General features: G+C 58.3%; 1 gene segment (V, D, J or C); it reads right to left on the reverse strand.

Moving 5' to 3' along the window:
- Positions 1 to 13,937: 13,937 nt before the first annotated feature.
- The window catches only part of LOC309970980 (Ig lambda chain C region-like), a 52,203-nt gene continuing 48,962 nt past the window's right edge, over positions 13,938 to 17,178 (reverse strand). Inside the window, exon 2 of the C gene segment in view lies at positions 13,938 to 14,394.

The raw sequence follows: 17,178 nt of genomic DNA on the forward strand, positions 1-17,178 counted from the left end.
AATTATCTTGCCCAAGGTCACACAGCATGTCAGATGCAGGCCCCAGGCAAGAGCCCAAGACGTGACAGCAGCGGCTGGGGTGGGTGAGGGTCACCATGGTCCAGGCACCTCACAGACATTGGCTCCTTTAATCCCCAAGCCCACCCTTTGGGCTTATCACCCCCTGTGTAGATGGGATGAGGAAACTGAGCCCACAGAGGGAAGCAAATGGCCTAAGGTCAAGGGCTGAGAAGGGCTGTGGGTGAGGGGGACCCTCCCTGTCCACCCTGGGGTCTGGACACTCCCAGGCCCTTTGCCACCAGCCCTCCCTCCTTCCAGCCATGGGGTGGGGGTGGCCACTGGGTCCACTCTCGGGCCTCCTTTCTGCTCCCCTGACTCGGGTCGGGGCTGGGGGGTGATGGGGGGAGGTTGCCCACAGAAGGCTTCTGGGGCCTTGCAGAGGGCCGCTTTCCATCCGGTTGCCCCTGTGTGGCCTCAGTTTCCTGTCCCTCAGAGGGGAGGCCCCAGGTTGGGAGGGGGAACACCGGGGGCTGGCTCTGTCTCACTCTCTGGGATGTTAATCATTTTGGGCCTCAGTTTTCCTACCTGTGAGATGGGACGGTGATGCTGGCTGAGCCCCATGGAATCCGGAAGCGGCTCAGCTGGGTAACTCGTGTTGTGCGTTTTGTAAATGGTTCGGGACAGTAGGCCCTCAGTAGCCTCAGGGCACAGCTGCCTTTTGGAATCTTAGATCTGGTCAGGACTGAGGCCTTCAGGGCCTCTGCCCCCGCCTCACCTCTTCTGAGCCCCGTCCCTGTCCCTCTGCTGGGCTCCGGGGCTCGGGACACTCTGGCCAACCAGCCGGCCTCACTGTGTGCGGCACAGAGAACCGTCCCCCCTGGAGAACTCCCGGCCCACCACCCCCCGGTCCCTCCCTGGGCCTGCTCCCCGCATCCTCTGCTCGTCCCTTTCTGCCCGGCGTCCAGTCTGTGTCTGATTCCTCTTCCTCCCCAGGGCAGGGCCCCGCCGTGTGACACCGAATGCAAGGGCTTGCTGGGCGGTGAGCAGGGTGGTGGGCCAGGCGGTGCGGGAGACAGGAGTCTGGAGTGTCCGAGGTGGAGGGGTCAGGGTGCTTCACTGGGGACTGTGTGCGCCAGCCGCGGGCTGCTGCGGCCCCCCCCCGCTCTGTGCCTTTGCTCATGCTGACACCCCGGGAGGCCCTTCCTCCCTCTGCCCCTCAGCGCTGGGGGTCCAGCTCCCAGGCCCTGTTCTGAGGTGGCTGAAGCTGCTGCTGCTCCCCTCGGCTGAACCCCCAGGACCCCCGGATCCGCCGTCCTTGTCTCCCCGCTAATGTGTGCTGGTGGGGGAGGATCTCTCGGCGCCATGGGCTCTGGGCTGGGCAGGGGCGAGTTTCCCTGTCTTAGCTTCACCTCCAGGACGCGACTTGGGCCCACAGGGGTGGTGAGGGGCGATGGGAGTGAACACTGGCTGATGAGCTGACTGATCAGTGCTGGGGTGAGGGCCATACTCCCCCAGGCTCTCGGGTGGGGGCATTCGCCCCCCGGGTACTGCACGGCTCATGTGTCAGGTGATGCGATGTTATGGCTGTGGCCTGTGGCCTGGCTCCCGGCGTCCCTGGGCTGGGGGACCTACTGGCAGTGTCCCCTGAGAACGAGCTGGTGGAGTCAACCCTGTGGAAGTGATTTGCTGTCTTTGGGGGTGAACTCAGGAAACTGGCTGGGTGCTTGTCCCCCATCTCCCCTCCCATCAGGACCTTGGAGCCCTGGAATGTCCTGGGAAACTCTCTGATTGGAGAAGGACAGGGGAGGAGAGGAGAGAATGGGAGGGTCACCCTGGAGGGTGGATCGGGGAGGCCTGTAACTGTGGGTGGGGGTGAGGTGGGGAGTCAGGTCACCCACAGGGCAGGAGGCAGCTGGCCTCACCACGCTGGCCCATCTGTCACACCTCTTGCCCTCTCTTTGACCTCAGCATATCAACCAAGCACAGGGCAGACTGGGCAGGGAACAGGGCACCCAGTGTCCAAAGGCCCCTCCTTCCATGGTGAAGCAGGCACGTTCCAGGTCTGACTTTGGCCTTGACTGGGCCAGTCCTGCCTTGCCTGGGACATGAGTAGCTGAGAGCCCCACACAGGCCAGGCCCCCAGGAGGCCCGAGGGAGGCTTTTTGGATGGATGGATTGATGGATGATGGGTAGATGGATGGATGGGTGGATGGATGGGTGGACAGACAGATGGACAGACAGATGGATGAGTGACTGACCGATCTGAGGTCCTGTCCATTGGGGAAGGACCGCATGAGGCCTCTTGGGGGACATCTGTGCTCTGGGCTTCTCATTATTACCCCAGACCCAGGGCTCCCAGTGCAGTGATTGTGAGGGTCCCCATTTCTCCCCCTTCCCCATCCTTGGCCCAGTCCCTCCCCCAGAAGAGTCCCAGGTGTGGGGACAGCAGGGAAGGTGTGACTGCAGTGCCCCATGTCCAGCCCTGGCCAGCCCTGCCCCCCGGGCTCCTCTGAGCCCCGAGTGTCTGGCTGTGTCCCACGTCAGCCGCAGCTGCACGCCCGGCGTTTAGAGAGGTCCCTGGGGACCACGAGGAGGGGGTATGACCTGCACAGACACAGATTCTGGAACAGAAGATGCCCCTTCTGATGGTTGACTGACGTGATCTCTGCCCGGCTCAGGCCTGGGCGCAGGGACTTGGGCAGCCTGGGTGCTGTGACGCAGATCTCTTCTCCAAGGGAGTTGGTGGAAGCTTCCAGAACTGGAGCCACTCCTCCCCCCAGCCTGGGGAGAGGGAGGCACCTGCTTCCCCGGGCTGGGCCGGTCGGCGTTTCCCGGCTATTTCGGGCGTCAGGGCCTCTTGGTTTCACCAGGCCAGCTGCACGGGGGTGAGGGTGGGGCCCATGGGGAGCCCAGGGGTGCTGGCCTGAGGCCGGCTGGGCCCGAACAGGCCGATGCTAATGGCAGCAACAGTCAACCTCAGAGACCAGCAAACATCCATTTTCCATCTGACCATCCCTCCTGGACCCCAGGGAGCGAGTTTCCACTATCACCAGCCCGGCTGCATGGAGGGGACACAGGCCCCAAGCCGCCAACCCAGAGTCAGGGCTGTCCTGCCCCCTGGCCACCTCCAGGCTCGGCGGTGGCCCCTTGTGAGGCCCAGTCGGGCACCCTCAGCCCTCACCCTGGTTGGTTTCTCCAGGGCACGAGCCCGTCCTGCACGACACCACTCCCTCTCTATAGGCTGCTTCCCTGTGCCCACAGGAGGCCCAGCAGAGCTGCGTTGCCACCGCCGAGGTCCCCACACATCGTAGGTGCTCAGGAAAGGGCTGCTGAGAGGTGGCTTTGCCCCGGGCAGTGACCACAGCGGGCCTCATCCACGAAGGGCCTTGGTCCACACCAGCGCTGAGCTGGAGGCCCTGTGTGACCAGAGACCCTGCGGGTGGGCTCACCAGGCTGCTCTGGGGTCCCACCTTCCCTTGGAGAGCCGCTCTCGGCCGGCCCACAGCAGCCTCTCCATCCTCCTTAGGGAGCCTGTTTGGGGTCTCGCTGAGGCTTCCTCCTTCCTCCTGGCACAATCTGGAGGCCCTAGCATGTCCCCAGGAGGCCGGGCCCGGGGCGGGCAGGGATTACCCATCCTGGTGAGGACCAGAGGGGGATCCAGACTCTGGTGCCCAGCACAGCCCCGGGCACAGAGAATGCTCAGTGGACGCCAGCCCTGACGTGAGATGTCCCCAGGCCGGGTGTGAGGAGCAGAAGGGACCTGGGGGGTTGATGTGGCCACAGGAAGAGAGTGTCACCCCGATCTGTGTGGAAACACACACATGGCAGTGCCCTGGTGGGTCGCGCTGACCATTAGCTACTCTGTCCCTGGAGTGGACACAGGGCGTCTGATGACCGAGCCCCTCCCCTGGACCCTGTCCTGGTTGCCCCAGACATTCTCCCTGATTCCTCCCAGTTTCCCTGGGGACAAGGGCTGCCCAGAGGGTCCGTCCCTTGCAGGTTTCCACACATGCGGATCTATCACTGGGTGGGAAATGGTGTCAGGGTCACACTCAGGGCTCTCATAGGCTGGTATGGTGTGAGCTCACACCAGGGCTCCAGTCAAGGTCCACAGGGCTCAGGAGCCCCATGGTGACCCCCTGGGGGTGGCCCTTGGTGAGGCTGCTGCCCCCATCCTGCACCTCGGTCAGGGGACTCGATGGCGCTGCACAGTCAGCTGACCACAAATCCTGGTGCTGCCTTGAGCCCCACATTTTAACTTATTATAAGGAGAGTCATTCAGCCATTCAGCAAACAGTTTCCCTGCACTCAGACGACCAAAATTTATCGTCCGCACTGGGACATTTCTGGGAGTGGAAGGAGCGCTATTAATAATCTTGTAGTGTAGTCTGAAGTCAGGGAGCCTGATTCTTCCAGTTCTGTTTTTCTTTCTTAAGATTGTTTTGGCTATTCGGGGTCTTTTGTGTTTCCATACAAATTGTAAACTTTTTTGTTCTAATTCTGTGAAAAAATGCCGTTGGTAATTTGATAGGGATTGCATTGAATCTGTAGATTACTTTGGGTAGTATAGTCATTTTGACAGTATTGATTCTTCCGATCCAAGAACATGGTATATCTCTCCATCTGTGTCATCTTTGATTTCTTTCATCAGTGTCTTATAGTCTTTGGAGTACAGGTCTTTTGCCTCCTTAGGTAGGTTTATTCCTAGGTATTTTATTCTTTGATGTGATGGTAAATGGGAGTGTTTCCTTAATTTCTCTTTCTGATCTTTTGTTGTTAGTGTATAGGAATGCAAGAGATTTCTGTGTATTAATTTTGTATCCTGCAACTTTGCCAAATTCATTGATTAGCTCTAGTTGTTTTCTGGTAGCATCTTTAGGATTCTCTATGTATAGTATCATGTCATCTGCAAACAGTGACAGTTTTACTTCTTTTCCAATTTGGATTCCTTTTATTTCTTTTCCTTCTCTGCCATGGCTAGGACTTCCAATACATTTTAAATAAAAGTGGAGAGAGTGGACATCCTTGTCTTGTTCCTGATCTTAGAGGAAATGCTTTCAGTTTTTCACCATTGAGAATGATGTCTGCTCTGGGTTTGTCACGTATAGGTAGAATCTAAAAAAATGGTACAAATGAACCTATTTACAGAACAGAAATAGAGTCACAGATGTAGAAAACAAACTTATGGTTACCGGGGGTAAGGGAGGGGGAAGGATAAATTGGGAGATTGGGACTGACATATCCACACTACTATGTATAAAATGGATAACTAATAAGAACCTACTATAAAGCACAGGGAACTCTACTCAATACTCTGTAATGACCTACATGGGAATAGAATCTGAAGAAGAGTAGATATATGGATATGTATAACTGCTGTAGCAGAAGCTTGTTGAGGTACCCCCATTATGTTAGCCCTTATTCAGCCCTTATTCTTTCTGCCTGTTCAACCTGTCTCCTACAGATATGTTTTTCCCCTCTCTTTCTCGCTTAATTGCACTCTGAAAATGATTGCCCTCTAGCTAAAGTTGTACTAAGCACCTGACGTTTACTTCTCCAAGACGACACTCCCTAAGACTCCTCTCCTTTGGGAGCATTCTTTATTCCAGAAAGATGACGGGATGATAACCTCGAGGACCACCAGAACCTGTTCCGGAACCACCCGACGCCAGCCCTAATGATCTCAATGTCTCCAGGAGGGAAGAAGAATGCAAGACTACGTCAGTCCCGATCCTTTTCTACAGCCCTGTTTTCCACCCTGAAACCGGAAGACCCTTTCCTATTTCCCAGGAAGGGGTTCACAGTCTTGAGAGCGTTAGCCCGCTGTGGCCCCCTTTGCCTGGCAAAGTAATAAAGCTGCTCTTTTCTACTCCTCCAAAGCTCTGTCTCCGCGTTTCTATCCAGCACCGGTGAACAGAGGCCAGGGTTTCAGCAACGTCACTGGTTCACTTTGCTGTACAGCAGAAACTGACACAACATTGTAAATCAACAGCATTTCAATAAAAATTAATTTAAAAAATGATCACACCAAGACATGGGCATGAACTGGGAACGTCAGTGAAATCTAGGAGACAGGTCACCCCCTGGACCCCTCCCTGGGCCAGGTGTTCTGGGGGAGGCTGTCACTGGGGGATTCCTGGCCAAACAGGATTAGGTTTGCTGTGATCCCAGGTGACCAACTGGCTTTTCAGAAAAACTGGTCCAAAGACTGGCCCTGCCAGGACCAACTACCCTCTGTCACATCACTGCGTTTGTGTCCGTGAGACCGGTGTGCAGTCCCTCGAGGTGACCATACGGAAGCGGGGGTTCTCTGGCCACCTCGAGGGAGCGCGTCCCCTCGAAGCCTCACAAAGTCTCCTGCACAGCAGTGTTTAGCCTGGCGCGTGGATGCCGGTGGGGGATGCTCCTCTGTGTGCAGCCAGGGACCCTGGCAACCTGGCCCGTTCCTCCCACCCGTCCTGCTCAGGAGCTGCAGGGAGGAGGTTGATGCCCCATCACGGGCACAGTGGGCTGGGGACGCAGGACCTGACCAGGAGGAGGACAGCACGCTCTGAGAGATGTAGACATCACCTTGCTGTGTCCTGTGTCACTGAACCAGCGGGTGTGGCAGCAGACAGCTGACTGCTCCGCGGACACCCCTGGAAGCTGTATTTTCAAAGCGGCTGGAAACCTGGGTTTGGACCTTTGTGTTGGGAGTGAGGGTCTGTATCCAGAGAGACACAGGCCGGGACAGAGCCCCTTGCAACCACTGTGGCACTCTGGTGAACACTGTGGGGTGAAGGACAAGGGTGTCCCCCTGCCCAGACCTGGCCCGGCTGCGCTCTCTTGGTGACGTTGCAGGTCTCACAGTGGGCCGGGAGAATCACCCAGCTCAGCTCAGTAGAAGCTCCTGGGCCACCCCCAGGGCCCCAGCAGTCACCTCCCCTCCCCTCCCCCAGGGCTATTCTGGGCTCTGCTGTGAAGGAAGCCACAACCCCCTCCCCCATCAGTCACCTTCCCCAGTCTTGGCCTCCCACAAGGAAGCCCTGGACGGAGGGCACTGCCCAGGGTCACACAGCAGGCAGGGCAGGGCCAGGCCAAGCCCCCTCCCCTGACCTAACACTCTTTTATTCCACAAAGAGTCAGCCCAGCATGGACACCCGCCCCCGCTGCCGGTGCCCTGGGGCCACCAGTCCGCAGGGGCTGTCCCAGCTCTGAGCTGAGTGGGGCAGGCCCGGTGCATCCCTTATGGTCAGTGTCCCCTCTGTGAAGTGGGCAATGGCAGCCCTGATGGGGACTTCAAGGCTCCCTGAGGGGCTCTGATGAGCCTGTAGATGTGCCAGTGTGGGCTGCTGGGGGATCCGCCTTGTGGGGCCGGGCAGTGGATGAAATCTTATCCCAGGTGTGCGGGGAGATGCTCCCCGGGCGGGCAGCTGACCTGGGTGATTGAGGACACGGTGGGGTCAGCGGTGGGCTCTACGGGTGTCCCCCCAGTGCATGAGCTGTTCCAGGGCAGGGGGTCCTGTCTCCTTGCTCCCAGCACCAGCCCACAGCAGTGCTCACTGACGGTTTGCTGAATGAATGAGTGAGTGAATGGATGAATGACATGTCTCGCAGGGCTGAGGAGCTGTGGAAAGAGCTGGGGGTGGTGGGGGCAGGTCAGCCAGCAGCTCACCCTGTAACCCCGGGCAGGTCCCCCAACCCCCATCCCGCTGACAGAGCCTCAGTTCTCTCCTCTGTGAATTGGGCCCACAATACCCACACTGCTTTGCTGTATGGACTCAGAGGGTCCATGAACCCCCTCCTCCCTGCCCCTACCTGCACTGAGTCAGTATAGATTAAGGAGCCAGGGTTCCCCCACCCCACAGAGCCTTAGGATGCCTCTGATGTCCAGAGGCTGCGGGGTCATGTGCTCAGCACCGTCTCCCGGCCGGCACAGCACAGCCTCCTTGGGAAGGGGGGGTGACCTCAGAAGGGGCGCCCGGGTGCCCACCGTGTGTGTGGCCCTGAGCACCTGTGTCCGCCAGCGGCTGCCTCAGCTCTGGAATCTCTGTCTCCTCATCCATGAGGTGAGGGGGTGTTAGCACCCACTTCCTGGGCTGGTATGGGGGAGTTAGAACACGATCCACAGGCAGTACCCACCTGGGGCTCTTTCCTCGTGGCAGAGAGATGACAGACACCTGCAGCAGAGCCGGGGACGATCAGTCCATAACCAGGCAGAGCTGGGGATGGTCAGTCCCACAACTGGGCAGAGCTGGGGACAGTTCTGCAGTAAGTTGCCAGCAATCATTAAGAGGCTCCCTGATGCCTGTCCAGCACCCAGCTGACGCTCTGAGGCACTAAGGGGGGGGATGGTGCAGCCCCTGCCCTCAGGGCACCTACCTTCTGGAGCGAGGTCAGAGCCCTGGTCGGGCTGGGAGATTGGACGGATAAAGAAACAGGAGCCCCTTTCTTTTTTTAATTAAAAATTTTTTTAAATTTTATATCGGAGTACAGTTGATTAACAATGTTGTATTAGTTTCAGGTGTACAGCAAAGTGATTCAGTTATACATATACATGTATCTATTCTTTTTCAAATCCTTTTCCCATTTAGGTTGTTAAAGAATACAAGAGCAGAATTCCCTGTGCTATATACAGTAAGTCCTTGTTGGTGATCTATTTCAAATACAGCAGTGTGTACACGTCAATCCCAAACTCCCAATCTATCCCTCCCGTCCTCGCCCCCCCTGCCCCCCGTAACCATACGTTCATTCTCTAAGTCTGTGAGTCTGTTTCTGTTTTGTAAATAAGTTCGTTTGTATCACTATTTTTAGATTCTGCATATGTGATATCATATGATATTTATCTTTCTGTCTGACTTACTTCACTTAGTGTGATAATCTCCAGGTCCATCCATGTTGCTGTAAATGGCGTTATTTCATCCTTTTTAATGGCTGAGTAATGTTCCATGAGCGCTTTTTAGATGCACCCAGTTTCTAGCTCCCGTGGACAGAGAAGGAAGGGCATCCAGGCCGCTGGCTCCCCGGGACCTGGTGACAACACAGAACAAATGGGGAAGGGGATGAGAGAGGAGAGGAAAGAGGACCCAGGAGAGGGGATTTGGGGGCTGAGGAGTTTCAAGAGAGAAAGAATGGAGTGTGGTTCTCAAATCCACTCAGAGGCCGACAGTGGGGAGGACAGAGAGGGGATGGTTGGATTGGGCCCCTTGGAGGTCACTGGTACCTGGGAGTGCAGGGAAAGATGGGGTGATGTCAAGAAGGGAGGGCAATGTGGAGCCCCCAGAGCTGTGCTGTGAGGGGCTGAAGGGAGGAGGGTGTGGCTGGAGAGAACATGGCCCCAAGTTGGGTCATGGGTGGGAGACAGGTCCAGGGGGACCGGAGGGGGTGATAGGAACGTGGGTTGGCCTCAATGTGCCATCCTTGAGGATCAGAGCGTGGGTGCATGGCTGCCGAGAGGGGCAGCCTGGGTGAGCCAGATGGCTTACCTGGAGTGACCGAGTGCCTTGGAAGCCACTGGGGCTGCCTGCTAACTGAGTGAGGTCACAGTCAGAGGCCCTGCCGGAGTGCCCTGTGTCGTGGGCTCACACTCGGTGGCCCTACTGCTTTCATATGAGGAAGTACAACCCTCAGGAGTTTGTCAGGTCACAGAGGCCATCCTCGAGTCTGGGCATCTCATTACCTCCGGGTTCTTTCTTTCCCCAGGATCATGTCTGTGGGCCTATAATGGCCATCGGGAGGGAAACTGGGAGCTGCTGAGGCTTGAACGCTGGTGCTGGGCCCCAGAGATGGCCTTCCAGCTCTCTGACCGCTGGCCTGGGTGTCTGGGTCCTCCGTTACTGCCGTATCGGGACCAGGCAGGGCCGGGACTGGTCCCAGCTGGGGCAGGGCTTGCTCGGGCACTTGGGAAACAGCAGCTGACTGGCAGCCAGTGGTCTGAGACCTGGAAGGGGTTGGGTCACTCGTGGGCTGGTAGTGATTCCAGCCCCAGTGTCAACTGCAGGGAAGGGGACTGGAGTGGGGTGCGGTTACAGTGACCGCAGGGAAGTGGGGTGTCTCTGAGGCTTCACGGAGGGGCTGGGACATCCGAGGGGTGAAGCATCCCCACGGCTGACAGCCCAGTGGCTGCTCCGTGGCAGGGCGTCCGTCCATCATGGGGCCTGAGATTCCCCGAATTCAGGGCCCCTCTTCCGTATGCCCCTCTGCACGCCCCCCAGGAGCGGTGGTGAAGTCTCACTTCCCGGAGGAAGTGGGGACCCCAAAGGTTCTTGGCAGGAGAAGGCAGAGGCAGACACAGGGGCCTCAGTGGGGGAGAAGGGGAGCCGGCCTGCTGCTCTGGGGGGTTGCGGGAGGGCTGTCCTGGCCTCTGAGCTCCTGCTGTGCTCAGCACTGGGCTCCCTTCCCTGGACCCCAGATCCACAGCTCCTTGGGCAGCAGCCCCTGACTGAAGGTGTTGTGACAGTTCCTGCATCTTTAGAGACCAGGGAGTGGGGGGGGGGGGGCTGGGCCTGGGAAGCCACCTACTGGGGACTGACCCTCCTGGTGTTGGGGCAACCAAGGGTGAGCCCTGCGGTGACCCTCCCTGGGAGCCTGGACTGAGGTTGGGTCTTCAGAAAGAGGCGACCCTCTCTCGGCCCCTCCCCCAGTGCCCTGACCCTGATTTCTGACCCAGAGCATGAGGAAGCCAGCCACTCTGACCTAAGGCCCCTGTCCCCCATGGTCCCTCATGGGCCCCAGCAACTCTGTCCCCTTAAGCCGTGGGTCCCAGGGAGGGAGACCTGATTCAGGTGGGCTCGGAGCTCCCCAGGGAGGAGGCTGGATGAGTCAGGAGGGCCTGGCCAGGGTGGGCAGGGCACTGGGGGCGGCTGGGAACCTGGGGGCAGGAGCTGAGCTCTGGGGTCGGGTGGGCGGATGGGGTTCAGTCCTGCCGTGAACGTGGGCAGGTCACTCAGGGTCTCTGGGCCTTGTGTCTCCATCCGTAGGGCGTGTGTCATTATAGGATCTTCCTCCGAGGGAGGTTTGATGCCTGGCTGGTAAGGCCTGGAGAGCATTTAACCGGGGCGGGAGGGAAGCAGTGCCCCAGAGCTGAAGCTAAGATCAAAGTCCCTCCCCATGAGCCCAGGAGGAGAAGGGGCCGCAGGAGGCCAGGGAGGAAGGAGGTGGAGCCTGGGCTGGGAGGCCCCCAGGAGTGGCCCAGCCCAGGGACCAGGCAGGACACGGAGGGAGAGGAACGTGGGCGAAGGTTCCCGAGTCAGTTATGCTAACAGCCATACTGGAAAGAAAGGACAAGCCGGGGGCAGGGAGGTGTGGAGGGTCCCCACCAGGGCAGGGAGGGAGGGCTCATCTGGAGGTCACCAGCCATGGGCAGCTCCGGCCAGGAAGGTGGCAGGGGGTGGGCACGGCCTTGTGCTGGAGGAGGAGTGGGAAGAAGGAGAGGGCGGATGGGTGATGTGTCCTGGCTGGTTGCCTGGGAGATGCCCCCACCCAGGAGACTGTGAGCCTCTCCCTGCAGTTACTTTCTCACTGGCGCCTAGGATTCCCCACCCCACCCCCAGAATTCTGGAGAGGGTGCAAATTAAACACGAGACAAAAAAAGAAATGAGCAGAGGGCATGATTTCTGAATAACGATGAGGACTTTTTATTGCAAGTTGTTTGGTGCAGGAAGAGGGCTGCGGTGGGCCCAGGTTGGGCACGGGGAGACCCTACCGGATCCTGTTGGGAGAATCTCTATGCCCTAATTTCTTTTTTTGGCCATGCTGTGTGGCATTCAAGATCTTAGTTCCCCGACCAGGAATGGAACCTGTGCTCCCTGCAGTGGAAGCGCGGAGTCTTAACCACTGGACCCACTTGGAAGTCCTGGATGCCCTAATCATGGGAGCTCTGGGCACCCTCTTTGGCCCCTGACCCTTCAGGTTCACACGTCCTCATAACTTGACCTCCTGCCCTGTGCTCCCTGCTGCTGCCGACATCAGCTGTGACCTCTCATCCTTCCTGGGGCATCTGTCTGCCTGAAGATCCCCTCCCCCCAGACCCTCTCCCCATGTCCTCATACAGCATGTCGATCCATCCATTTGTATTGGTGTCAGGTCTCCGCCCTTTTGGGGAGGGGGTTTCTTGACTCATAGTCTCAGATTGTGAAGAATCCAGGGAAGCAGTTCAGATATTATCCTGGGGGCAGGGGAGTGGGGGAGAGGGCCTGAGGGCCGGCGGTGGGCGTGGTCCACACAAGAACAGCAAGTGTAGGGAAGTTGCAGAGGTGGGCTCTCCTGGGTCCTGCTGCCCTGCTCTGGAATATTCTCTGGGCTTTTCTGGGTGAGAGTGAAACTATCCCTCAAGGAAACATGAGGAATCAAGAGGAGAAGGTCCCCGGGAGAGACCTCAGGGTCACAGTACCGGGAGCAAGAGGCTCACTGAGACCATCCCATCCTGTCCCCAACCGGGGTCTAAGAACAGTGAACAGACTAAAGGGTGAGGGTTACAGGCCCCAGAGCAATTCAGACCCCAGCCCCAGACAGGACAGAGAAAACAGAAAAATCTACCCAATTGTCACTCCTGACCCAAGAAGATGGAAAGGGGGAGACTCACTCAGGATGGTCAACTGGGTCCACACAGCACACAGTGACACAGCCTCGAACATAAACCCACCTGTCAGCCACCCGGCCCTTAACCCAGGCCCACCTGCAGCTGTACCGAGGCTCCAGGACCACCCTCTTTGTCATGGGAGCTAGTCTGGCCTTGGGGAGGGAAGGGGAAACCTCTCCAGTCCTGCAACTTCACCCCTGGGAAGCGGGGCTCCATCCATCCCCAGTTGTGGGAGGGGCAGGAGGGATGTCTGGGTGTCACATCACATCCCAGGGAACTCCCTTTCTGGAGAGCAGCTTGAGGGGGACGTCATGGTGGGAGGGTCAGGAGCCTGTTTAGCACCCTGAGGGGATGGAGCTGTGCTCTCTGCAGAGCGAGGCCACGGGGCATTCTGGAGGCTCCAGTGCCCTTGAGGCAGGTCCAACAGGGCCATGTTTCTAGTAACTTGTGTGTGTGTGTGTGCAATGAAAGGTGCAGCTATGAGATCCTATGTTAGCACCTAGGACAGTCATCTGGGAGGGTCTCTGATCCCATTCTGAGCTCCTAAAGAAGTGTACTAGTTCACAGATGAACCCACGGCACCTTCCTAGAACATGATGCCAGACCTCGAGCTCATGGGGCCCATCGACCACCATGGACACTTGGACATGAGGCAGTTGTGGTGGAGTCAGTGCTGGGCTGACTTCTAAGGGTCAGAGAGAGAAAGGCTGACCTTGGCCCTGGGGCCTTGAATGGAGGCAGGAACCACCTGACACAAGTGGGAGGAGGGATACCCGGGGGAGTGTGGGATGAGTGACCAGGGTCAGGGAATGGACGTTCCTGTGAGTGTGACAGTGAGGGCCTGGGGGAGGGGCAGAAGGCAGTGTCCCTGGGGAGGTGGGAGCAGGAGGGGGCTGGGAGGGCGTGCAGTGGGGGTGACTCTAGGACGAGGTCATGTGGAATAGCCAGGGTGAGTTTTAAACCAAAGGAAACATGGAATCAGTGGGTCTTCATCAATGGACAGAAGGACACTTGAGGGGGAAAGTAAATCAGAATGCGATGCTGAGGATTCCAGGGAAGGGAGCTGAGGTATTGTCCTGGGGGTCCTGGCAACCAAACACTGTACCGGGACAATCAGATATGGAGGTGGTCCACACGGAGGAGGAAACATGGAAGAGGGTGGGGAAGGTGGACAGACTTCCATTCCTGCAGTGGCCCAATTCCCTGTTCTCAAATGTTCTACGGGAGGGTCTCTGGATGACAGTGAAACCATCCCTCGTGAAATCCCCAAGACCCATCCTCTATCTTATTTCCGGATGGATAAGAGGATTTTGGTCCCCTTTGAGGATGGTTGAGTTCAGGACACCAAAAGCAGAAAGTAAAATGAGCAGAACACGAGTTCTGAATGACAATGAGGACATTTTATTGAGAGTTGATTGGGTGCAGGAGGAAGGGCTGGGGGGACCAGGGTGGGTGGGTAGACCCTCCAGGGGTCCTGTGGCTCCAGTCCCCTGAGGATGTGAGGACCAGGACCTAAGAGCACTCGGAGGGCGACACTGTCTTCTCCACGGTTTTCCCATCGTGCGTGACCTGGCAGCTGACCCCCTTCTCATAAGATTTCCACTCGCTGGCCGTCAGGGCCAGGTAGCTGCTGGCCGCGTACTTGCTGTTGCTCTGTTTCGAGGCCTGGCTGGTCTCCACGCCCTTGGTGATGGTGGTGCTGCCTGACTTCCAGGCCACCGTCACGCTGCCCGGGTAGAAGTCATTGATGAGACACACCAGGGTGGCCTTGTTGGCGCTGAACTCCTCAGTGGAGGGCGCGAACAGAGTGACTGAGGGCGGGGACTTGGGCTGACCTGCAAAGTGAGGGAGAGACGGGAGGTCACTGAAGCAGCGTCCATCGCGGGAGCCCCTGACCTCAGGAGAAGCAGGCAGAGGTGCCCAAAGTCCAGTGCATGGATCCCAGGCGGGCCCTTGCTCCCCTGAGGTCAGGCAGCCATGGCTGGGGTCGCTCACCTTCTGTCAGGGGATCCTCAGTGCCCGACTCCTGGGAGTTCGGGGCTCCCTGGCAAGTCTCCATCTCTTCCTCAGGTTCCCACGTCCCATAAACCACATCCCACCCTCTGCTCCCTGGTGCTGCCTGGCGTCCACCCTGAGGTCCCCTCTTTCCTCTGTCTGTCCTGGGCATCTGTCTGTCTGAGATCTTCCCCTGGTTCTCGTCTGGTGTCCTCATACAGGTCGTCTGTCTGTCCCCCATTCAGGTTCTCTTCCCTTTCAGGGGGGGGGTTGTTGCCCACAGTCCCCCTGACGCCAGCCTCGCAGCCCCCAACCCTCTAGGGCTGCCACAGAGACCCCTCCAGGGCTGCCAGGGTGGAGGGAGCGTCAGCCCCAGGGCTGGGGTCCAGGGAGTCCCACAAATGAGAGTTTCCATGTGGGTGAACGTTGTGTTCTGAGCCTGGGTTTGTGTCTGCTCTGAGGGGTCCCCTGACCTGTGAAATCCCGCTGGGGATCTGTCTGTCCTGGGACATCTGTCTGCCTGGCCAGGTCAGTTCCTGTCACCTGTCCCTATGAGGAGTCCCCACGCTGGGCGTCTGAGCTAGGGGCTCACGTCCAGTGTGTAACTGGGTGCGGTGACCCTTAAGGCCCGAGTGTCCTGAGATCTGTGCAGCCTGGGGTGTCCTGCTTGCTGGGAGGAGGATGGGGACCTAGCACCCTGAGGCCACCTTCTCAATGGGACATTCATCTACCCTTCCCCCGTGTACTGTTCCCTCCTCCACTCTCCAAGGCCCCTGGCTCTGGGGTCCCTCACTAGCCCCCATTTGGGTCCCTGAGCAGAAAGATCCCAGGATGACACCCATGCTCTTTCCAGTGTCCTTCCCACATCCCTGGACCCAGTGCCCCAGCCTGAGACCCCTATTCCTTGGGCCTCAGCCCCTCCCTTCTCCTCAGACCCCGGGGCTCGGCTCCCTGAGGAGGGAGCTGACATCCCAGCATCCAGAGAAGAAGGGCCTGGAGGGAAGGCTCAGGATGGGAAGAGCGAGGGGTGGCAGGAGGGTCACTGAGCCCGTCCCCACCATGCCCACCAGGTTCTGTGAAGAACGACAGGCTTGGGAGTGAAGGACAGCCTAGAAAGGTGAAGGTGACAGGTTCCAGAGAGTGAGACCCCAGCCCCAGACAGGAGGGAAAAGACAAGAAAATCTGCCCAAATTTCACCGTGGACCCCGAAGAGGAGGGGAAGGGGGAGACTCACCCAGGACGGTCAGCTTGGTCCCTCCGCCGAACGGATAACACAGTGACACAGCCTCGAACATAAACCCTCCTGACACCCCCTCCACCCCCTGCCCAGGCCCACCTGCAGCTGCACAGAGGCCCCAGGGCCACCCTCCTTGTCATGGGGGCTGGTCTGTCCTCGGGGAGGCTGAGGGGGGACCCCACCCCACCAGCAACTTCAGCCCTGGGAAGCGGGGCTCCATCCTTCCCCAGGCATGGGAGGTGAAGGAGAGACATCTGGGTGTCACATCACATCCCAGGGACCTTCCTTTCCTGGAGGAGGTGGGGTCCCCTGGTCAGTAGCGTGGGGGGCGTCATGGTGGGAGGGTGAGGAGCCTGTTTAGCACCCTGAGGGGATGGAGCTGTGCTCTCTGCAGAGCGAGGCCACAGGGATTCTGGAGGCTCCAGTGCCCTAGAGGCAGGTCCAACACGGCCAAGTTTGCAGTAACTCGGTGTGTGCCGGTGTGTGCGCATGTGCGTGTGTGTCTGTGTGTGTGTCTGCCTTTCTAACCACTCGGGTCCCTGTCCTGTGTAGCTCCTACAGCAATAATCTCACTGATCTGAGATCTCATTCCAGATCTAAGATGGTGAATCAGTACACAGTCAAGTCCACGGCACCGTCCTAGACCGAATCTTGACGTTAGACTCATGGCCCCATCGACCACTCACATGGTTTTCACTGGCATTTGTGGTGGGTAGGTGGTGGGCTGGCCACCGAGAGATTGGTGAGAGCAGAGCTGGCCTCGTCCCAGGAGCCTTGAAGGCAGCCGGGACCCTCCTGACACAAGTGGGAGGAGGACTATCTAGAGGGAGTGTGGGATGAGTGACCAGGGTCAGGGACTGTGGGTCCTGTGCAGAGTGTGACCGGAATGCCTGGGGGAGGGGCACAGGGCTGTTTCCCTAGGGAGGTGCGAGCAGGAGGTGCCATGAGGGGGGTGGGAACTCTAGGACGAGGCCATGCGGAATTACCAGGGTGGGTTTTGAGCAAAAGGACACGTGGAATCGGTGGGTCATCATCTACGGAACCGACGGACTCCTGAGGGCTACACAATCCAGAATGTGACGCTGAGGATTCCAGGGAAGGGAGCTGAGGTATTGTCCTGGGGGCCCTGGCAACCAAACACTGTGACTGGGACAATCAGATGTGGAGGTGGTCCACACGGAGGAGGAAACATGGAAGAGGGTAGGGAGGGTGGACAGACTTCCATTCCTGCAGCGACCCAATTCCCTGTTCTCGAATGTTCTATGGGAGGGTCTCTGGGTGACAGTGAAACCATCAATCGTGAAATCCCCAAGACCCATCCTCTATCTTGATTTCCGGATGGATAAGAGGATTTTGGTCCCCTTTGAGGATGGTTGAGTTCAGGACA

Source organism: Leucopleurus acutus (genome assembly GCF_964270905.1).
Source record: "Leucopleurus acutus genome assembly, chromosome: 13".
Classification (NCBI taxonomy): Eukaryota; Metazoa; Chordata; class Mammalia; order Artiodactyla; family Delphinidae; genus Leucopleurus; species Leucopleurus acutus.